This window comes from Wolffia australiana, chromosome 3 (genome assembly GCF_029677425.1).
Source record: "Wolffia australiana isolate 7733 chromosome 3, ASM2967742v1".
Classification (NCBI taxonomy): domain Eukaryota; kingdom Viridiplantae; phylum Streptophyta; class Magnoliopsida; order Alismatales; family Araceae; genus Wolffia; species Wolffia australiana.
This window is the reverse complement of record NC_135837.1, coordinates 17069810-17094084: the sequence shown is the minus strand read 5'-3', so window position 1 is coordinate 17094084 and position 24275 is coordinate 17069810. Positions and strand designations below refer to the sequence as shown.

At 41.7% G+C, this 24275-nt stretch overlaps 1 long non-coding RNA gene across 3 annotated transcripts; it reads right to left on the bottom strand.

Moving 5' to 3' along the window:
• Positions 1 to 1141: 1141 nt before the first annotated feature.
• LOC144701117 (uncharacterized) lies at positions 1142 to 14131 on the bottom strand. Of its 3 annotated transcripts, XR_013580929.1 has the most exons (3): positions 12692 to 13874; positions 8132 to 8262; positions 1142 to 8034 (listed from the first exon to the last, which is right to left on the bottom strand). It is a non-coding gene; the product is annotated as an uncharacterized LOC144701117 (long non-coding RNA). The 3 variants fall into 3 exon arrangements; XR_013580930.1 differs by having other exon boundaries at positions 1142 to 10767; positions 12692 to 14131; XR_013580928.1 differs by having other exon boundaries at positions 1142 to 8262; positions 12692 to 14131.
• Between the last annotated feature and the right edge of the window lie 10144 nt (positions 14132 to 24275).

Below are 24275 nucleotides of genomic sequence, written 5' to 3'. Positions count from 1 at the left end.
TGATGCCCTTGGATCACGTGTCGACACGTGGTTGTCCGTGTCCGCCATCTGCAATGATTGGAACTCGATTCCTGTATTTAAATGGCTAAAAAAATGCCACGTGATGAGGTATTGTCACGAGCTAAAGGAGTAGTTTTACAGTGATGTCCCTGAGTTATGCGATATCCCCGCCGCCCCACCCCTCTGGACGAAGATAAATGGTTCTAACTTGTCGGAGTCGAGTTCTTCACACCTCGGGAGGATGATGGAGGACCATTGAAGCCGCTAAGGAAGGTAGGGGACCATCAAAGCCCACTAAGGTCCTGCGGCCTAGTCAACGGGCCTCGCCGAAAGTTGACATCTTATCTTAGTCAGTTTCATTTTGTTATGTTTAATTGTAGGACCATTAGGGGTTCCTCTTGTTATCGGGCCACTCCACTAACGGGCCCTAGGGCACCCTTCCTTTCCCTATAAAAGGGAAGAGATGCCCAAGGGAGGACAGAGTTGTTTTTTTTGTAAATTGAGAAAAGGTTGTGAGGAAAAGAGCCTTGTTTGGGGGGTTCCCACCCCCTCGCACCGTGCCTAGCCTAGAGGAGTCCGGATAGAGATTGATCGCCGCCATCCCAATCTACACCACGCCAAGCTTACGCCGCCGGAAGCACCGAATTGCCGCTGCCCGAGCACGGGGCCGCCGCCTGAGCAACGGGCGCCTGAGCATGGAGCTGCCGCCCTCGCATGAGGCCGCCGCCTTCGGACGTCGCACACCGCCACCCTCGGCCACCGTCTCTAGCTGCCCTCGACAGCCGCCTTCAGCCGCCGACAAGGGCCGCCTCTAGCCGCCCACGACGGCCACCTCTAGCAGCCCTCGTCGGCTACCTCCAGCCGCCCTCGACGGCCGCTGTCGCCACCATCGACCACCGCCGCTGTCGCACCCGGCCGTCGCATGCTGCCGCCCTCGGCCGCCCTCATCGCCCCCGAGTCCATCGCCACATCTAGCTGCGCCGCCAACATCCGCAATACTAGGCTCGCCTCCGAGCCCGTCGCCATGCCCAAATGCGCCTTCGTCCTCTATAGCACGCTCGCTTTGGAGTCCGTCAACGCGCAACGCAGCGCCGTCACTGTCCTCGCCATCGCGCTCACCTCCAAGCCCATCCGCAGTTAGTTAGCTGACAACACTAGAAACGACGCTATACACCGTCCTTGCCAACGTTCGATAGTAGTTAGATGCAGCCGCCTTAAGCCGCTATGCCGTCCGTCACATACAGCTGCCTTATGCCGCTGCGCCGTCCGTCACATGCAGCCGCCTTATGCCGCTGCACCGTCCGTCACATGCGGCCGCTCATGCCGCTGCGCCGTCCGTCACATGCAGCCGTCTTATGCCGCTGCACCGTCCGTCGTCACATGCCCATCACTCCGGTCTCCTAGAGGAGCTCCAAGGAAGACGATTGCCGGATGACATGCCACCGCTAGTTTACCGCTGCGAAGTACATCCCGTAGTAGGATATATAGTCGCCGCTCCACACCGCCGACGCCTATCTTTGTCGTCCGATAGCAGATTGAAGCCGGGTCCACTCCACCACCACTATCGAAGCGTCCGCCCCGTGCTGGAATTTTGCCGCACTGCCCTCCACTCCTTGTGGTGTAATCATGAGCCGCTCGATCCCGCCAGGTCGTGTTACATCACCACGTCACCCCTTTCTCTATATTTTCTAAAAAAAACAGAAAATGACAGTTAAGCCGCAATTTTTGACTTCGTATCGTCGATTCCTGTGTACATTTAATGCACATGCCAAATCGATGCTGCATGCGCATGGGATCGCGTGTGACGGTTAGCGCATACATTAAATGTATGCGATAACGACTAATAATAAGTATAATGCACGTTGTTGGTTACCGCGTGCATTTAGTGCACGCGGCTAACTGACGGAATATTCTTGCACAAAAAGTAAAAAAAATCATACCTTTCTCTCTCTCTGACCGTGCGACGCCATAAATTCCGACCTAATGATTGGCTCATAATGGCATCGCAATTCGCGATGCCATAAAGAGACAATAATGTTATTTTCTCTCTCTTAATTTTATTTAAATAATATACATCCATTTATTCGCCTGAATTTCGGGCGAATGACGTGGATGCCCCTTGGTATATATATAAATATATTATAAAATGCTAAATAAATAGAATATGTGTTATATAAATAAGAAAAAATCATTTCTTAACTAAATATTGGTCAAACAAGTATATAAAAATATGGAAAAATTCCAGAAAAAATAGGAAAGCCCTTACCAACCTATATCCAAGTATTTAAGGCCTGTAAAAAATATTTCTTCAATGAAATGCGGTTAGATACCATGTAAAAAATGATAAAAACTTAGAAATAATAGTAAAATCAAAGTATAAGTCATTTATCTCCATGTCTATATGATAAAATGCAAATATGGTCATTAAAACACATAAATATAATGTAAAATGTATCAATTAATCATGTTTATTTGCAAGTTATCAGTCTTTAAACAGTAGTTATCTTTTTTTACAAGAAAAAGATTAAATACAAAAACTCTACAATTAAACATAACCAAAAAACTTTAGCCAACAGCTTTTCAAAACAAACAACGCGCACATGCAACTCATTAAGTAGCCATTTATTGTTTAATGAAACTAGTGCACACTAAGAGTCTAAAGTAAAGTAGCAAAAACACACCCTTCGAAATTGCTTTGAAACAACTTAACCTAACAACAGACTATGTAATGGATAGATATTTTATGTTTTAAAGAAACCAAAGCGCACTTAGAGTTAGAATCATAGTAGGAAGAAAACCTTGACCTTTAGAAAACAATAAAGCCCTCAACTGACTCTTTATAAATTAGTTAGTTGTTATTTTGAGGAAACTAGTACACTAAGAAAACTCTATAAAAATCAACATCAACAAGAAACCCTAAAAGATTATTTGAAAAACAGTGAGCCCCACAAACATGTTTTTAAAAAGTAATCATCATTTTTTTAAAAAAATAAACGATGAAACACAAAAATATACATAAATAATTATCAAGAATACCAAGAAAATGCATTCAACAACAGCTAAAGCTCACAACTGAATAATTTAAAAAGAGTCATTTCTGTTTTAAAGAAAATAATGCGCACTAGAAGTCCCTAAACTAAAGTTGCAAGTAGAAAGCCTAAAAAGGGCTTTAAAAATAACCAAATCAAACGAGTCTTTAAAAAGTAGCATTTTTTTACAAAAATATTTTCCAAGCAAAAAACTGTTACCAAATGAACATCAACAAGAAACATAATAAAAGGGCTATGAAAAATAGTGTGCCCCACTACCAAGTCTTACAAAACTACACATGTTTTCTTAAAAAAATAAACAAAAACAGGAAAAGAAGGCTCTAGCAAATTGGACATCAACATGAAATACTCATTACCGGTTTCATAAACAACAGAAGCCAAAAGATGGCTCATTTAAAGGGAATCCTTTTAGTTTTGTAGAAACCAATACGCAAAGTCTATCTTAAGGTAGCAAGAAGACTTAAAACAGAAATGACTTTGTTAACAAGTAAGGTATTTGTTTACAAGTAAACTCAACACCCAACTCATTAAAAAATTAGCCATTTTTGCTTTTAGATAACCAATTTACTCACAAAACTCAAAAAATGGCCATCTTTAAGAAACCATAAAAATGGGCCTCGGTAAGCACTAAAACCCAAAAATGACTTTTTAAAAAGTAGTCAACTTTTGTTATAAAGAACCAAACACACACAAAAAATACTCTAAAAACTAATCATCACCAAATTAATCATCAAACGACTAAAGCCCCCATCGACTTTAAAAAAAGTAACCATATTTATTTTAAGAAGTAATTAACAAAAAATCCAAGAAATGGGCTTTGAAATATGCTGAAGCCCACAATCGGTCTTTAAAAAGTAGTAATCTTTTGTTATCAAGAATATAAGTAAATACAAAAAAGCATAAAAAAATTTCAAGAAACCTTGGGCAAGGGCTTTTCAAAACAACAAAAGCACACATGTGAATCATTAAGCAGTCATTTTTTGTTTTAAAAAAACAGTGCGCACTATAAGTCTACAGCGAAGCAGCAAGAAAAAATCTTTAAAAAATTGCTTTCAACCAACTAAGGTGACCGACGACTGTGTAAAGAGTAGTCATTCTCTGTTTCAAAGAAACTCATATTGGCAAAAAACACAATTAACTAAACATAATAAGAACCCTTGATGGAGTGCGCCAGCCCTTTCCATTAGAGACATCTTTGGAGCCACCGTCATCATCATCCACAGCCCTACAAGTTGGCTTCCAGCCTAAGCGGCACGCCAAGGCACACGTGAAGACACCCGGGTTCAAGTCCCCCAGGTAAAGCACGTCTGGCTTTTTTTTGCCGATACGTGCTTGTTCAGTTCGTCATTTTATTTTGTTCACATGTTTCTGTTCATCATGTCATTTTTGTGTTCGTCGTGTTTTTGTGTGGGCGCGTTCATCTTGTCGAATGCATGTCAAACAAATATTGTTGTTTTGTGTCAAGGGGGGTCGGGTCGTATGTACAAGCCCCCCCCTAGTAAGGGCACTTGAGCCCTTACTAAGGGCTCCTTTGCCCTTACTAAGGGCCATCCTGCCCCTATATAAGGGGGCACGATGGTGTCCTAGAACTGAGACCAGAATTAGTTGTGAGGAAAGTTTCGTTCATTAGCTGGTCTCATGGGGAAAAGAGGAGAGTAGAAGAAGTGGACGAGAAAAGAGGACGGAGAGGAAAGAAGAAGTGGAAAGTGGTTTCCACCTTTTGCTGAGCGCCGGTGCTAGGCGACTTCCCCGTGCCCCGTTGCAGTAGCGCAGCACTGACGGTGGATCTCAGCATCCTGTCCCATGCAGCTCTATGTTTGCCTAACCACAGGCCCATTCTTGTGGCTTATGCACGCGATTCCAATGCGCTTGGTCAACCTCCATAGTAGCTGAGGTGTCACGCGCGTCGCTTGTTTTGGTCTTTGCTGGGGTTGCAGCCGACTGTCCTTGGTGGCGAACCCTCGCCCAACATTGTCGGCTCCCCCCACGCCCCAGTTGCGGGTCTTTGCACAAACGTCCTCTCTCACCCGATCAACTAGAGAACATCTTTCTGAGCGTATCGCGGCAAACTAGTGCCACCCTCTCGGTGTGCGTGCTGGCATAGTCAACCATGTGATGCACATGTGTGGCACCTCACGCAGGACCACCGACGACCATGGGACATCGTCTTGTGCCGCCGGACACACATTTGGGCTGCCAATTGGCCCCACCTCCATACCTTGCCGGGGTGGTGACTACCAGTGACATCTGTGACATCGCCTGTCTGCTCCGAGCAATCATGCTTAAGGTCAGCTCGCCAGGGCGGGGACCGCTGCACTTGTTCGTGCTTTGCCAGTGTGTCGCATCCACCGCATGAATCCACTCGTGTCGATCATGCTTAAGGTCAACCCCTTGGTCGTGGGCACTGCTCCACCTTGCCTTGCTCTCTCTAAATTACGCTCTAGCGTTGCACCACAACTGCTTGTCGAGCTACACCATGGCTGTATCTGGCATCTCTCCTCTGCACCTACGTCCACCGGCCGTGGCACTGACAATGACTCTAACCACGATTGATATTGCACAGTGCTAAGTCAGAACAACCCCTTCACAGTGGCCTCGTATTACTAGGTGCAACTTTGCATTTGTGGTTCGACGCTAACCAGCGACGGTCAACGCAACCAAGATTTGTGACGGATCTCTCGCATGACTAGGAATCGGTAAACGTCATCCAAAGGGATTTGTGACCGGGTAGTCTGGACGCGTGACGTGATGAAAAGTTCGTCATAGATGACGCTCAAAAGATTACGCATATATTCCTGTACCGATACCAATATTACTATTTTGCAAGATTCAAAAGGATTATAATATATCTCGAGTCTCAACCGTATTGAACAAAGAGATACCAAAGCTCTGTTGAAGGCGTGTTCTATCTAAATGTTTTGAAATGATCCTAGACAGTACTTCCCATTCACCTATGAGTGGATGTATTGGATGAAGCACTGAAAAATTGGACTCAACAGCTGAGAATCGGTCGAATAATTTTTTTCTGAATTTCAGCATCATAAATTTGTATAATGATTTTATTAAAGGCTCTACCCAACTCCTTCGCTCCAGACTCCAGAGCATCTCACCTACAAGCTTAACAAAAAAGTGAATATCGTTCAAATCTTTCAAAATGATAAAAAACGAGGATCTTCTTCTTAGGCAATCCATAAACCATAAATCATAATGCCTGATAGTTACATGAGTTGGAAAGAAAACTTTCAAATGCCACATGGAATAAAATGCAAGAAATCCCTTGCACAGTAGTTTAAGAATTGACAATGAGACATTCAAACAAACAAAAAGAGGTGAACGACTTACATGTCCAGTTTCCTGACGATGGACCCATCCTTGAGGACTTCAAAGAAAGAAGGTTTCCCAAGAGGTCCGCTCCACGACAGAATCACATATGGCGGATAACGAAGGATTACCTCCATAAATCGACTTAGGCGTTGAGTTCAGAGCCCTCAGCGGGGGAAGGTCCCATGGGGACTTTCGCAGGGGGTAGTAATTTCTGTCACCAGCGACGCCGTCACCGTGACATTGACATGACAGAACGAGGATGCATGGACGCGTGATGACTACATGACGGATTTTTTAAAATCCTCGGACGCATGAAGTGATGGTGATGTAACAAAAACTTTGTTACATCACCATTCATCACGACTCGTCATCCATCCTGTCACGTCCAGGGCGTCACGTCCTGGATGTGCCATTCCCTACGCGTGACGGCACTGCTAGTTGATCGACCAGTCAACAGAGCTGCCCACGGCGTTGCTCGCTACTCTCGTGACACCCAGGAGTCGTCAGGCTTCAACCACGACCCCGTACGTCTGCACCCCATACCTCTCATGGTCACACCTTGATGTCAGCCTCGCTGACCACATCCTCAGCGCTGAATCATCACCTCGCACGTCTGGGTGTGCCCTATCACTTCTCGCGCCACTCAGCATCGTCGCACGATTGCGAACCAAAGTGCTATCGTGGACGGTCATCGTCAATTCGCACAGACAAACAAACACGAGCATAGAGCCGGCCATACTGAGTCACAGGCGGACCACACACAGGGCACGCGGATGAATGAGGAGAGACTCCGACGTGCAGCGATGCTACCTACAAAGCTGATTCATCGCTGACCGCGGACCACAATCGTCCGTCCCGCATTCGGTCCATGCTGCAGGCGCCTAGACTGCCCTCCCGTCCGAGTCACCAGCGCCAAACCGCTGCTTCGCTCCTACTCTGCATGCAGCAACGTCCCACGTGGAGGATGGTGCTGACGCACGATTGCCACTCGCGTTGCTGGTCCTTCTAGTAAGCTTTGACGTGCGATCGTGCTACAGACTCTCTCGATGCTCGTACCACAGCTACGGGGTTGGTGCAACCAGCGCCCCTGCCTTTGTCTGCTAGTGTCACTGATCCATGTTGTTTGACCGCCTGCAATCACTGCTTGTGTTGCACAGTCAATTCGCTCCATGTGTCCTGCCCTACAACAATGCAATTGCCGACCACTACTATGCCTTGACACTGGCCCCAACTGTAGTTCCACTCATTTGCCATTGCTGCTGCTGTGACCCAGAACGCCGCATCATCTGTGTGTAGCAATGTCTGTTGCAATCCTGCTCACTCGCTGATACTTCTGTGATTTGCGCCACGCACACCGTGCACGCGTTGCTACTGCCTCCGCTGCACAGACCGCGATGCTTGCAATTGCCTCCAGCCTGCACCACTGCCTGTAGTGCCACCTTGTGTCGATTGCAACTTTAAATGTCAATGCTGATTATGCTCGACGTGCCATGATCGTGCTGCCTTACTGCTGATCTTCTCCTCCTCGCCTCCAACCTCTAGCATTATGCTCTTGTGCCGTGACACCACCGCCAGTTTAGCCAAGCCATACTCGTCAGTGGCACGCCTCTGTCGTTCCCCTTGCTCGTCAGTTGTATAACATCTTTTAGCATATTTTCAGCTGCACTCCACCACACTCGGGTTAGTTTAGGTGAGAGAGTATATCGAGAAAACTACATCACGAGTGAATTTCGTTTGACGCAGAATTATTCCATTACGTGGCAGAGTCAACGGAATTATTCTGTTTGATGCAATAGTCACCATCGTCTCTCTGGCGAGGGTCAAAAAAGTCTCCATCCCCATCACCGGTCACCACCCCGAAGCTCGACAAATCCCCACGAGTTGGGGCCTGCTTGTAAATCCACGTAGGACACGTCATCATATAGTTAAATTCTCTTAGGGAATTATCTTTCAGATGAAAGCATCGACAACATCCAGCATCATTTTGGTATCAAAGCATCATCTTGATACCAGTATAGACGTCATGACGGATGACGTCCAACATCATATTGGTATCAAAAATTCATCTTGGTACCCGTCAGCACGACGTCAGGTATCAAAATCCTAAAAGATGCTTTAAATATCCATTGAAGCCCACAACCAAGCCTTCAAGAAGTAGTCATTATTTATCCAAAAAAACAATCAGACACAAAAGAAAACCACTTAAATACTTATCAACAACAAACCCTAGAAAATGGCTTTTCAAACAGCTAAAGCCCACAACTGAATCTTAAAAAAAGAGAAATTTCTACTTTAAAAGAACTAATACCCACAAAACATTTATTCATTAAAGTTGCAAGGAGACATTCAAAAATGGCTTTGTACCAACTGGCTTTAAAACTACCAAAGCTAACCATTGACTATGTAAACACTAGTAATTTCCTGTTTGAAAGAAACCAATACTATCAGAAAACACAATATATTGAACATAACAAGAATTCTACACAAGGGTTTTGGAAACAACTAAAACTCACAACAGGGTCATTGAAAAGTAATCATATTTTAGTAGGAAGAAACAACCTCAAAAAGAAAACTATACAAAAATAAACATCAATAAGAAACCTTAAAAAAAAGCTTTGAAAAAACTGAACCCATAAGTGATTCATTAAAAAGTACTTATTTCCCATTTTAAAGAAACCAAAGCACACTTGGAGTCAAAATCAACGTTGGAAGAAGAAAACCTAGACCTTTAGAAAACACTAAAGCCCACAACCGACTCTTTAAAAAGTAGTCATTTTTATTTGAAAAAACTGATACACAAAAACAAATTCTAAACAGGTGAACATCAATAAGAAACCATAAAAGAGCCTTTAAATAAACACTGAAGCCCACAACCGAGGCTTGAAAATGTAGTCATCGTTAGTTATAAAGATACAATCAAACACGAAGAAACTACGTAAGTAATTATCAACAATGAACCCTAGAAAAGAGTTTTTAAAAGACATCTAAAGCCCACGACTGAATATTTAAAAAAGATACATCTCTTATTCCAAGAAACTAATGCCCACTAAAAGTCTATTCATTGAAGATGCGAGAAGAAAGCCTAAAATAGGCTTTATTACAACTACAGCAAACGAGTCTTACAAAACAATTTTTTTTGTTTAAAATGATCCATATGGGCAAAAAACTGTAAACAAATGAACATCAACAGTATACAATACAAAATCTCTATGAAAAACAAACAAGCCAAAAATTAAGTCTTTAAAAACTACACATCTTTCCTTTCAAATAAATGAAAACAAGCAAAAATGCCTATAGAAAATTAAACGAGGTGAAACCCTCAAAAAGAGGTTAAAAGATAACACAAACGAACAACGAACTCGTTTCAAAGGAATCCTTTTTGAAAAAGAAATTAAGGCATACATACAATCTATCTCAAATGAGCACGAAAAGACCCTATAAGGGCTGTGTGAACAAGTAAAGTCCACACTCGAATCTTTAAAAAGTAGTCATTTTCATTTTTTGGTAACCAATACACGCGTAAAACTAAAATCAATGACCATAGATAAAAAATCATAGAAAAGGGCTTTCAACAGCACTGACGCCCACAAATGACAATTAAAAAATAGCCAGCTTTTGTTAGAAAGAACCAAACACAAACAAAAGGGATTGACCAGCAACTAAAGCCCACTAAGTGACTTATTTAAAAGAAGGCTATTTTCTTTATAAAGAAACCAATGAAACAACCAAAGCACAACCAAAGCAAACACAAACAAAAGGGCATTGACCAGCAACTAAAGCCCACTAAGTGACTTATTTAAAAGAAGGCTATTTTTTTTATAAACAAACCAATGAAATTTTAAAATCCAAATCAGAGTAGCAAGAAGAAATTCTAAAAATGGCTTTGTAAACAACTAAAGCCCCCATCGACTCTTTCAAAATCAGTCATTTTTGTCTTAAGAGACAATTAACAAAACACCAAGAGAAAGGCTTTGAAAAGTGCTGAGCCCACAACCCACTTTTTAAAAATATTCATCTTTTGTTCTGAAAGGATGAATAAATGATAAAACTCTAAAAAACTAACCATCAACAAAAAACCTTAGACACGAGCTTTTTAAAACAACCAAAGTGCACATAACACTCATTAACTAGTCATTTTTCGTTTAAAGAAACCAATCAACACTATAAGTCTATAGTAAAACAGAAGGAGAAAACCCCTCCAAAATGTCTTTAAATTAACTAAAGCTAACCTCCAACTATGTAAAACCAGTGGTTCTCTGTTTTAAATACACATGTACGCGCAAAAACCACAATTTACTGAACATTATAAGAACCCTACATATGGGCGTCTGAAAACAGCTACAGCTCACCGCGAGGTCTTTAACAAGTAGTCGACTTTTGGTACAAAAAAAGACTGCACAGGACAAACTCCACAAATTAAACATCAACAAGAAGCCCTAGAAAAGAGGTTTGACAAAACTGAATCCCATAAGTGTCTCAGTAAAAGTACTTATTTCACGTCTGAAAGAAATCAAAACACAGTTGTAGTCAAAATCAAAGTACAAGAAGAAAACCTAGACCTTTAGAAAACACTAAAGCCCACAACCGACTCTTTAAAAAGTAGTCATTCTTTTTCTTTTAATCAATACACAAAAAAAATTCTAAACAGATGAACATCAACAAGAAACCATAAAAGAGGCTTTAAATAGATACTGAAGCCCACAACTGAGGCTTGAAAAATTTGTCATCGTTAGTTATAAATATGTAACCAAACACAAAAAAAAATTACATAAATAATTATAAACGAGAAACCCTAGAATCTTTTAAAAAGAGACATCTCTAATTTCAAGAAACTAATGCCCACCGAAAGTCTATTCATTGAAGATGCAAGTAGAAAGCTAAAAATGGCTTCATAGAGGCAAAAAAACTGTAAGCAAATGAGCATCGACAAGATACAATAGAAAATGTCTAGGAAAAACAAAGAAGCCCAAAACCAAGTCTTAAAAAACTACACATATTTCCTTTGCTAATAAAGGAAAACAAGCAAAAATGGCTCTAGAAAATTAAACATCGAGGTGAAACCTTCAAAAGGAGGTTAAAAAACAACACAAGCAAACAAGTCGTTTAAAAGGAATCCATTTTTTTTTAAAGATGTTAATGCATACATAAAATCTTCTCAAATTTGCACAAAAATGCCCTATAAAGGGCTGTGTGAACAAGCAAAGTCCACACCCGCATCTTTAAAAAGTAGTTATTTTCATTTTTCGTGACCAATACATGCATAAAACTAAAATTAATGGCCATAAAAAAAAACCCATAGAAAAGAGCTTTGAAACGCACTGAAGCCCACAAGCGACTTTTAAAAAGGTTTGCTGGCTTATGTTAGAAAGAACCAAACACAAACAAAAAACTCCACAAAAATAAACATTAATAACAAATACTAGAAAAGGGCATTGAACAACAACTAAACCCCGTTAGTGACTTATCTGAAAGTAGGACATTTTCTTTTTAAAGAAACCAATGCACACTTATAGTCGAAATTAGAGTAGCAAGAAGAAACCATGGTCGAAATCAGCCCCACGCAAATCGCCACTTGATAACATGCATTTTTAGTGCTTCAATATGATCATATTTATATGTATATTTGGATTAAATCACTCATATTTGCACGTTATCAAGCTTGAAACGATTAAATCTAACGTTTTAATTTTCAGCATTTTTGGGATATTTCTAACAACAAACTCTAAAAGAATATAACTTTGGAGACGTAATATGATTTTTCTCAATTTTTTAGACATTTAACTTTGGAAATATATGATTATTCTAAGTAAAATATATATATTTACGCATATTTTTTGGGCTTTTATTTTATTTAATATAAATTTTTGTAAGTGTTGTTGTCTTTTTCCGGCGCAGGGTGATGTGGCACGCTCACGGCAACACTCAGAAAGAGTTTTTGATGTCGGACGGCATCTAGGACGTCGTCCGACGATACCCTAACGGGTATGTAACTACGTGAATATGAATGCCCTACGTGTCGTACATGCAGGCTCCGACTCTCGGGAGGCGACGAGCTCCAAGCTTGGACGCAAGTCGCCGAGTGACGGCGACGGTGACCTCTTGACCTCGTCGGAGTGACGAGGACGTCTACGGCCAAACGGAATCAATCCGTAGGGCTCGCATGTAACGGACATACTCGTCCGTACCGGTATGACACTCAAAGATGTAGTTTTTCTCTCGTTTAACCTCTCTCACCTACCTAGCCCGAGCGCGGTGGAGTCGGTACGAAAATACACTGCAAGAAGTAAATAAACGAGCGGCTTGAGAGTACGGCGTACCTGGACAGTGTGGCTCGTGGTGCAGGGAGTCGTTGATGGCCGGCGATTGGAGCGGGTTTGATGAAGGAGGGCCAGAGAGATCACTGCAGCCTGATGGGCAAAGGGGCAATGCCGGAGCTACTGTGGACGGAGGTGAGCAGCCGTGCACAACCTTGGGCTGTGTGGAGAGAATTATTGAAGGCCAGCGATGGCGAACACGATCGCGGGTGGAACTGTGAGGAGCGTCGCTGGGTAGTTGTCCTCGGGAGAGAAGCAGGCGCTCTTGGTGCAGACGGCACCGTGGGCAACAGCAACAGTAGCCCCCTTCCCCCCTTCGGTGGACCGGTCGAGGTGTCCACGCCCGGTCACTCGATGGTCCGCTGGTCAACGGCTTATTTTGCCTCGAGACCCCTTGCACCGTCAAACGATGTCGAGCCCACCGAGTGGCTCACGACTTTGTGTCAACATCCGGGCAGCCTCCCAGCAAGTGCCCACCGTCGAGAGGGCTGATTCCCGCAGCTGAACCGCAAAAGATTTTGCCCGGAGTCCGGACAGCGTTGTCAGCGATTTCCCACAGTCGAGCAGACTCGAATCCATCGTGAATTTTGCAGGGGATTTGACTGGGGATTCTGGGCAGCGTTCTCGGCGATTTTCCACGGTCGAGCGGACTGATCCCGCCGTGGAATGGCACGGGGTTTGACAGGGATTCGGGGCAGCAATCTCGGCAAATTTTCCACAGATGAGCGGACCCAAATCCGCCGTGGAAAGGCACGGGATTTGACTGGAATTCGGGCAGCGATCTCGGCAATTTCCTCCGTCGAGCGGACCCAAATCCGCCGTAGGGTTGCATGGGTCAACGGGTCTCGTTTTCTTTTGTTTACAGCTCCAAGGTCGGCACCGTGGTCAATGTGAGGTGATGTCTCCGCGAGCACGACAGAATCTCAGCATTATTGTCCACAACACGGGGGAGCGGGGGATTGGCCGTAGCATCTATAGTGTAAACCGGTGAGGTCGGCGAGGTCCTTGCGCGGGGGAGGGCCGGCGAGGTCGGCGGTACTGGCGTGACGGTCGAATTTCCCTTCCCCTCTTCAGCCTTCAATCTCTCCTCAATCACTCTCATATCCCCTTTTCTTCTATTAAAGGGTGAGACCAAGAAACTAGAACACACTTCTCGATTTCAATTTCTTCCTGGTCTGCTGAATTAGGGCGACCCTTCCATTATAAGGGGGGAAAGGATGGGCCCCTAATGGGCCATAAGAGTCCTTTGAGGAGCCTTTATAAGTGGGCTCCCCCATTATAAATAAAGGAAAACACATAAACAAAAGGGAAATTAAGGGGGAGAAAAGAGAGGGAAAGAGGGACGGGCAAGGGAAGAGGGTTATAGGACGGCCCTCCCCCTTGACGAGAAAACATGGACGAACGAAAGACATCGCGAACGCAACAAAACATGACAAAAATGGAATGAATGAGAACAGAAAAAGACAAAAACACGCGAGAGAGAGAGACAAGAAAACGAAAAGGGTAACTCGAGCAGCTTCACCCAGTCTTCAACGTCGAGGGCGCGCGGCGCGGATGACATCGATGACGACTCTTTATGGCGTGCGCCATCAGTTTTTTAATGCTTTTTATTTTATTTTCTTTGGCCTTTTTCAGTTACATGTAGTGTGGAATACATAGAGCGCTCGCATGGAATATGAAAAGCACAGAATATTATGCGCTTTGACTTCATGCTTGGCATGAAAAATGAGGACGTTGACGAGGATAAAGAAGGAAATCAAGGGCTAGGATTGGCTCAACTTCAAACGGCCATAGCTTTTGATCTACAACTTTGATTTAGCTAAAATTTTCAGCGCTGCTTTGTCTTCCCCTCCTCTTTCCATCCATATTGTGATCTATAAATAGAGGCCTGGATCAATGTGAAATTCGTCTTGAACTTGCTGCCTACTTGTATGAGCTGATTGAAACATAGTGATTTTTGAGGTCCATCAAGCATGTTCTTGTGTCCTGGGTGTGTGGGGAGAAGCATTGGAGAAGGGGGGAGCTTAATGGCACTCGTAAATCACCGTGATCCTGCAGAACATAAGGATCTATGTTAAGTGTCTTCGCCTTACATTGCTCCTTTTCCAACACCATCATTATCACGAGTAGAATTTTTATTAAGTTTTGATTTATCATTTCACTTGCTAACGTCCCCATTATCTCGTCTCTCTATCCTCTCCATCGCACCATTCTTCATCCATGACTACCATCGTCCATGCACTCGACCACCATCCTCCCCCTTTATATTATCTATCTCATCAACATATCGCTGCGCGAAATTCTATGTTCACCTACTATTTACTAAGTTTAAATTATGTCATCCTACTCAATAGCTCACCCATTGTACTCTCATCTTAATCTCTTCAAACGTTGAACATCACTAGCGAAAGAAATTAATTCCTTGATCATCGTTCCTTGTGGAGACGATCCGTACTCATCACTAACTAAGTATTGTTGAGTAGGGTTAAATACTTTTTTATTGAATAATCTCAATTACCAACGATGAACTAAACCCCCTAAAATTGAGATTCTCACAAGTGAATCATCTCACCCATGCACCAGGGCAGTCATCCACATACGTCATCAATGCACCAGCATCGTTCAGTTGTCACACGCTGCGACACCCGCACACGCGTGTCCCACAGCTCGGGCTGGGCTCACACGGTGCCCATGCCACATGTAATTGACTGTGTCGACACCCGCTCACTACTGTTGTCCCTTGAGACCTCCCCCCCCCACCGCATCCGGTGCTGCTGCCACCATCGTTGCCACTGACTGGAGCTAAGATTTGTGTGGTAACCACACTCGCTGTGACAAATGCCATCTGATCCGCTCTGGCTCCACAGACCCACTAATTCAGGCACACCCGTTGAGCATTAGTCGTCTGCTTGTGCCACCTAATTATCACATCTCGTCCTCCTCGCCTCGACCCTTTGACATCACGCTCCAGCACTGCACCATCACCTCCTATTGATGTACGCCATGATTAATCCCGACATACCTCTGTCGTACCTGACCATATCGGGTGCTGCACCGACACGAGCATTGATAATGGGTGACACCATCGACAAGGTATGTCATTCTCTTGCCCATCAGTTACATTATCTCTTATAGTATATTTTTGGCTCCACTCAACCATGCTTGGGTTAGATTAGGTGAAAGCCTATATCTTGAAAACTACGACCTCAGCGAGTTCTTAGATATGGGTAGAGCCCGTAGTCATTGGAACTATTCCATTTGACATTGTAGTCATTGTCGGCGCTCTAACGAGGGTCAAACAATCACCTTCATTGTTGCCGGTCATTTTCCCAGAGCTTTGTTTGACCCAAAATATGTCATATATTTATACTTATTTTACCGTCCTTTTGGCATAATTTCATGTGTATTTCCCTAGTTTTATGAAATATTGTATTTCATGCACTAAATAGAGAAAATGATAAAAAATTGCATTTTAATATCAGTTTTATACATGTCGACCATACTCAAGAATTTTTAAACAAAAATATGTGTAATTTTTTATGCTCTGTCTAGTATTTCAGTTTATATTTTTAGCAGAGAAGAAGTCAAAGTGAAAGAAGGAATGTTTGTGGGGAGAAAGAAATAATAATGATAAAAAAGTAAATAAAAATAAAAAAAGGGGTTCATAAGCTGACCAGGCGCACCACCACCCAAGCCAGAATGGGGCGGGTGAGTGCGTCGGGCACTCAAGCCCGCCCGCCTCCCGGCAAAGGGCAGTGCGCACGACAAGCAAGCCCAAGTCGGCCGCATTAGATGTGCATGGAGCCTAAACACAGGCCCACGAAGAAGAAGGATTTGTAAACTACAGGGGTAAGTATTTGGTTCACTTACTGAATCACGCTGACAATTATATTGTGTCGCGGGTTTCTGTATTTTACGATCAAAAAATTAAATCCCATATCTATTTTACTCTTATCAGGCCGAGTTGATGAACAACAAAGGTATTGCGGCCGAACAAGCAGTGATAACTTGAAAATTGACAGGATTAATTGATGATTTTACATTATATTTATGTGCTTTAATGACCATATTTGCATGTTATCATATATAAAATGAAGATTAATGACTTACACTTTGATTTTACTATTATTTCTAATTTTTTATCATTTTTTTACATGGGTATTTAACCTCATTTTATTGAAGAAATTATTTTTATAGGGCTTTAAATACTTGGCTAAAGGTTGGTAAGGGCTCTCGTGATTTTTCTGGAATTTTTCCATATTTTTAGATATTTTTATGACCAATATTTAGCAAAGAAATGATTTTTTACCTATTTAAATAATACATATTTTATTTATATGACATTTTAGAAAGTTTTTTGATATTTATCAAAGGGCATCCACGTCATTCGCACGAAGTTCAGGAAAATAAGTAGATAAATATTATTAAAATCATTAAGAAAGAGAGAATGAGCATTATTGGCTCATTATGGCATCGCAAATTGCGACGCCATAACGAGCCAATCATTAGTTCAAAAACCTTTATGACGTGGCGCCTGCAAAGAAGAAAAGGTACATTATTTCTGTGCATTTATGATTACTTTTTAGTCGTTAGCGCGTACATTTAATATACGCGCTAACGACACATGTAAATCTATGCACATGCAGCGTCAATTGCCGCGTTCATTTAATGCACGAGACAACCGACACACATGTGTTAAAAAACCAAAAATTGCGGCGCGCTTTTAATCCTGAAAGCCACAATCGGTTAGCCACGTGCATTTAATGCATGCGGCAACCGACATACATGGGTTGGAATAAATCAAATATTGCGGCCGATTTTGCTGTTTTATGTTTTTTTTAGAAAAATAAAACAAAGGGCGACGTGGCTTCTTTATAACCATTCAAAGAGATGAATCGTTCTCCAATGATTGTGGGCGGCGAACACAGACAATCACGTGTCAGAATGCAATCCGAGAAGGCAAAAAATGATAAAAATAATGCCGACCAATCAGAAAATGCCGATTTTTGAAATATTTTGAATTAGAGATAAAAGATCCAACGGTGGAGATTTTGCGCTAGTAAAACCTTGATATCTTGAGATCTAGACGTCCGATTGGGCTGAAATTTTGAGGGCATGTTTGTCTTTTTCCCCTCTACATTCCCTATGGTTGGATCTTTAAATAGAGGTCTGGAAAAGGGCAAAATTCACTTTTTGAAGCTCTCTCCAAGAATTTGGCCAGGAAGGACACAAGAGTTGCTTTGGAAGTAGACAGTTCTTGATTCTGCACTCAAATTTGGAAGTTTCTCATTTGTATTTCAACCTTCTTCTTGAACGATTCTAAAACGCCAAGGCATGGGCAAAATGTACATGCCCTAGAAGTGGTTTTGAATGAAAATGGCACTGGATTTTGATTCTGATTCAAGATCTGGTTTTCAATTCTTAGTTCTACATAAATTTTGAATATTTTTGCATTATTAGATTTTTAATTTAGAGCCGGATTCCATCTTTTCCCCAAATTCTTCACTTTCTCTCCCTAGGTTAATTTGTCTTCTTTCTCTCTCTAGATTTCAATTTTAATTATTTGGAAATTTAATTTAATATATAAAAAACCTAAGAATAAAATTTTATTGGAAAATTCATCCATCTTGAACTCAAATTTCAAAATCTCTTTCTTGATTATTAAATTCCCAATTTTTAATTTATAAAAATTGTCTCAAAATTTATAATAATTGGGAAATTAATAATCTGAATTAATCTGGTCTCATAATTGAAATATTTATATCTTGAGCTTTTTGACCGAAATATTTAAAATCAAAATTAAGTTTTTTTTACTCGATTTTGATTAAGGTTTATTAATTGAAAAATTAATTCTTCCTTGAATTAATTCATTAAAATAAATTCTTGCTTGCTTCCTCCCTATGGTTTGACCCCTTGCTTTCTCCATATTCTATATTAAGTGATTAAGGCTATTTGTAAATTTTATTGTATAAGTCTAAACGTCAAATCAACGACATATTTACACGCATTTTAGGCTTATTAGGCCGCAATCTCATCAAAGTATTAAAAAAAATATGATTGGGTTTAGAGCCGACCCAGCCCAAAGGTCGCATCATTTCTGGCCATTTTAAGTAATCGGATATGATCTCGTCCAAGACTCAAGCGACCCTAGCAGCCACTTCCCACCTCACTCATGCAGGATGATAGGACTGACCTGGTAGGACAGACAAACTTGACTAGGATAGGATGAATCAGACCATAATTTACACGATCGAAATCAAAGATTTAAGTCCGATGTAAATATTGATGGTGCGACCCCTTTCCTTGGTCGAGGGGGGAGTACTGTCTTTCAACCACCATGGTTAAAACAAAGTGAAATTTTCAATAAATCAAACGGTTGATCATGCAAAGATTCAAAAGCCTAATCAACTAATCATGTGAAGATTCAAAAGCCTAATCAACTAATCTGTCGGCGATGGAAAACCAATTGAACAACACTAGAAATACACCAACACCAAAGAGGGAATAATGGACCTTTGGCACAAGAGGAGTGCAAAGAAGCAATGCACAAAATTCTTGACGCGTCCTTGTCGCGGCCAGTGACGTGTGCTTTGAGAGGATGTCGTGGATCCAACTGGATACAGAATGCAGGGGCCACGTGGGTGGGTGACCGCGTGGACGAGCGGCTGCGTCGGCGGACAGCCGCGTGGGCGGGCGGCAACGGGGGCGGGCATTCGCGTGGGCAAGCGTCTGCGTGGGTAGTCGCGTGAGGGGGTGGCTGCATGGGCAGGTGTTCACGTGGGTGGGCGGCTGCGTGGGCGGGTGGTTGCATGGGCGGCCAGCGCTGTGTGAGCGAGCGATTATGTGGGCGGACGATTGCGTTGGTGGGCAGCTGCATGGGCGAGCAGCCACGTGGCAACAAAAATAGAAGGATGGCCTCCTCTCTACAGCGAGAGTGAGTAGTGGCAACGTCGGCGGTGGAGAGGAGACTAGGGCAAAAATTTTCTTGGAAGAAAACTTCAAGTCCAAAAAAAAACTCACCAAGCTTTGTTAAAACATTGGCCTATGTATAGGTCTTGGAGGAATGGAAAAATAAGATAACCGTTAAATTCAAAATCTAATATTAATGAACTTTGGCGATGTGTCTGATGGAAATATATGTGGCTGGCAAGCCAATCACACATTCCACATCTTGTTCCATGTTCATTAATAGAACATATTCGTTATAGTGCACGTGTGATGCGTATAATGAAGTCCATGAATACATGATCAGACTTAGTGAATTATGATGAGATCGTAATACGGAGATCACTAGTCTTTAAGCATGTGTTCTAAACATTCCTATTCAAAGGATACACGAGAAGGACATCGAAGTATCCCGATAGAATAACACTATCTAGCCTACTCATATGATGAGTATGGCCGTTCCCGTAGCCATTTGTGTGGAGATACTAAGGATAGATAGTGGGTGCTCTTAAGTGGAAAGAGTTCACTGAATTGATCTGTACAAATCCCTGAATGGTATTATAATGAACTCTCAATCAAGTTGATTCACGTCATGGTTGTGTAAGTGGTTCGTAGAGCTGAGACACCAAAAATGTCTTGTGGACAGACGGTTATACTTTGGCTATGTCCAAGGAGTCTCTAATCATGGGATTCTAAACGGTTTTAGTTCGGATACACCAAGAAGTTCACCAAGACGATTGAGTGGTCGATATGGGATCTTCCTCCCTCTGTATAAGAGGTGACAGCTCAAGGAAGACGATGCAACGAAGTCCTTGGCCAAGGTAGTGAAATATCGGAGAAGAGCTCTCTGATGATCTTCGAATGCATCAGTACTAACTAGTGTTTGCCCGTCCTGATACCGGTATTGGGACGGATGCTGTACCGGATACTGGAAAGGCAATTTCCGGTATCCGGTTTTTTTGATATCTGGATACTGAATATCGGTATTGGATATCGGTTGCTACAGTGCCGATATCCAATACCGGCATCCGTTTCCATCTCAGGGGGGGCAGATGACGGTACCAGATATCGGATGCGGATATCGGTTTTCGATATTCGCATCTAATTATTTAACACACTCTCTCTCTCACCCGTTTGCTCTCTCTTCCTCTTGTTCTCTCTCTCTATCCGTCTCTCATTCGCTCTTGTTCTCTCTCTCTCTCTCTCTCTCTCTCTCTCTCTCTCTCTTCTCTCCCTCTCGCTCTCGCTTTTCATGCCTCTCTCTCTCTAAAAAATATGAAACACACATTAAAGCCACATTTTTCTCTCCTAACATTTCGGACCGTTAGCATCTCACATTTCGCAGAGGAATAGCTATCATTATAATATATCTCAACCTCGTTTAATATATACTAGTAAAATTTTCTAAAATCTCCCATGTGGGATAACTGGATTCAAAGTTTACGTTAACTTTGAATCCTGTTATCCCATATGGAATAAAAAAAAAATTGCACACTATATAATGAGGGACATTAAATATATTTTGAATTCAAATATTGTGGTCAATATCTGATATCGGATATCGGTTTTTAGATATCCGGATATCAGTTTTCCGATATCCAACATCCGGTATCCGTCTCCGACATCCGGATATCGGAAAACCGATATCCGGTATCCGATACCGTTCCTCGTCCTCACCCCCCCATATCCGTCAACCCTTGATAGATGGATATTGCTCGATATCCGATATCCGATATCTGGAATCGTCCCATTTTTTTCCGGATATCGGATATCGGTTGTCCGATACCGGATATCGGACAGATTTCGGGACGGCAAACACTAGTACTAACTCTGATGATCGATTAGCATTTGACAGTTGACCACACCGTAAGTCGTCCAAGGAGCGTTAAGTGGATGATGGATTAAACATACACGGTAACCGATGACGAACAGGTTCCATGAGAAAGAATGGGTCTCGTCAACGAGAAGGAGGAGATCTGACGTGCCGAGGACCGCGTGGATATGTCCAGAGGTTGCACACTTGAGAAGCTTGACTTGTCTCGCTTCGAGATCGAAGAAATCACAAATGAGATTCGTGTAAAGGTACCTTGTTTCAATGTTCTTGTTGATGCCGTTCAATTCGCAAAAGTCTTCTGCTGCGAATCGTTTTGTTTTGTTCATCCATGTCAAGGCCTATAGAACCCAATAGTGTTCGACGTGTCAGGCCAAATGACAGTTCTGAAGTTAGCGATGGTGACATGTCAAGATACAGGACGTCTCATGTGAAGGTGGGGGCATGTCCGATACTGGTGCGTTGTTGTGGTTGACTGGCCCAGCATTGCAAGGTTGCAGTCTAGTGCCTCCCCACAGACTCGGGCTTAGCCTATAGTCCAAAGGATAGACCCGATGGCCAATACTACCCTCTACACCTCGATATTCTAAACTTATGTCAAGATGAATGACAAAGTGTCCTAGTTGGTCGTGGATAGCAAAAGCCATATGGATGCCATCTCAGATACGCTTGTCGCTCAACTAGGTTTAGCGACCATACCCCATCTCACTCCCTATGACATCTAATGAATCAATGCCTCGTCATTACTGGCGAAGCGTCAATGCCACATCTTTTTGAAGGTGTGATAAGCCTAAAATAGGTGTGTTAATTATGCCGTTGTTCAGGCTTTTAGACTTATGCAACAAAATTTATAGTAACCTTCAATAACTAAATACAATGTATAGAGCAAGCAAGGGGTCGAACCACAAGGAGGCACTAAGCAATTTATTTTTTCCAATTTCAAATCAATTAATTCAAGAATGAATTGATTTTGCATTTAATAGACCATAATTATGTTTAATTACATTTATAATTAGTCAAAATTAAGTACAAACTTAATTTTGATTTTAATATTTTTGATCAAGACACTTTGGATAGGATAATATTAATTATTTTATCAGATCAACTCGGATTTCCAATCTTCAAATCCAGGTGATTTATCAAAACACTTTTTGTGCATTAACATTTGGGAATCAATAAGCACGATAGGCATTTTTCAAATTGGACTTAAAGATGGACGATTTGTTTTAGGAAATTTTAGATTTAGGTATTTTAGATGTTTAGTTGAATTTTCCAATAATCAATTTTGAAATTTAGAGAGAGAAAATAGTTGATCTAACCTAGAGAGAGAAAGTAGAAGAATTTGGGGAAATAAGGAAATTCGACCCTAATCCAAAGATCTAAAATTGCAGAATGGATCCAAGTCAATGTAGAAGTAAATATTTAGAATCAGATCTCAAATAAAAATCAAAATGCAATGCTAATTTCATTTCAAATAAACCTCAAGGGCATGTACATGTTGCCCATGCCATGGCGTTTTAGAATCTTTTAATAAGAATTTCAAACAGCAAATTAGAAACTTACAAATTTCAATGATGAGTGAAGATCTGCCAACTTCCAAAGCAGCTCGTGTCGTTCTGGCTAAATCCTTGGGGAGAGCTTCAAGAAGTAAATTTCGCCTTCTCACTGACCTTTATTTAAAAAGGATTGTAGAAGGGGAAAGGACAAACACGCCATCAAAATTTCAGCTCAATCGGACGGCTAGACCTAAAAATATCATCATTTTACTAGGGATTAATCCTAGCCATTGGATTAATTTTATTTCTCCTCCAAGTAGATAGAAATGGCATTTTCTGATTCGTCGATGCCTTTATTCTCATTTTCCCCATCCTCTGGTCTTGCGCTGCCACGTCGTTGCGGGCTTCCATAGGTTGCAATCATTGCAAAATGATGCTTTTGTTGTAACAGAAGAGAATGCACCATGTTACCCCTTCTCATTAAACATCGTAAAAGACGACTAACTTTTTCATTCGAATTTATTACACACAGAGTTGATTTATGTGTACATTTAATGCACGTGGCGAATCGATTGCAGCGTGTATTAAATAATGCGCAAAGCTTTTATTATTATTGTAAATGCACGTGCGTCGGTAGCCGCGTGCAATCAATGCATGCGGCTACCCAATTGAGCGTAAGATGAAGAATTGTATATCATAAATGCAGGCATGGATCGATTCTCTGCATGCATTTATTACACGAAAATATTAATAAGAAGTAAAATAAGAACGTGCCTTTTTCCTCGTCGACCACGCCACATAGCCCACGTGTATTTTTTCCAAAATATGATTTGCTCATTATGGCATCGTGCACCGCGACGCCATAATGAGCCAATGAAGTATTATTTTGGCTTCCAATCATTCGCCCATATTTTTGGGCAAATGACGTGGATGCCACAAATTTAATTAAAAATTACATTTTAAAACTACTAAATAAATAATAAAATGTGTTCTTTTAAATCTTAAAATAATTTCTTGGCCAAGTAATGCTCAGAAAATTATTTAAAAATATGTATAAATTGTAGAAAAATTAATAAACCAATAACAACCTTTAGCCAAATATTAGTAAAATATTTCTTTAATGCACTGAGGTTAAATTCCATGTAAAAAAGATAAACAATCATAAAATCAAAGTGCAAGTTGTTTATATCCATTTATATATGATAACATGCAAACATGGCCATGAAAACACATAAATGTAATGTAATATTCATCAATTTAACATTATAAATTGTAAGTTATCAAGGTGGGCACCTACGATGAAAGCCTCCTTTGA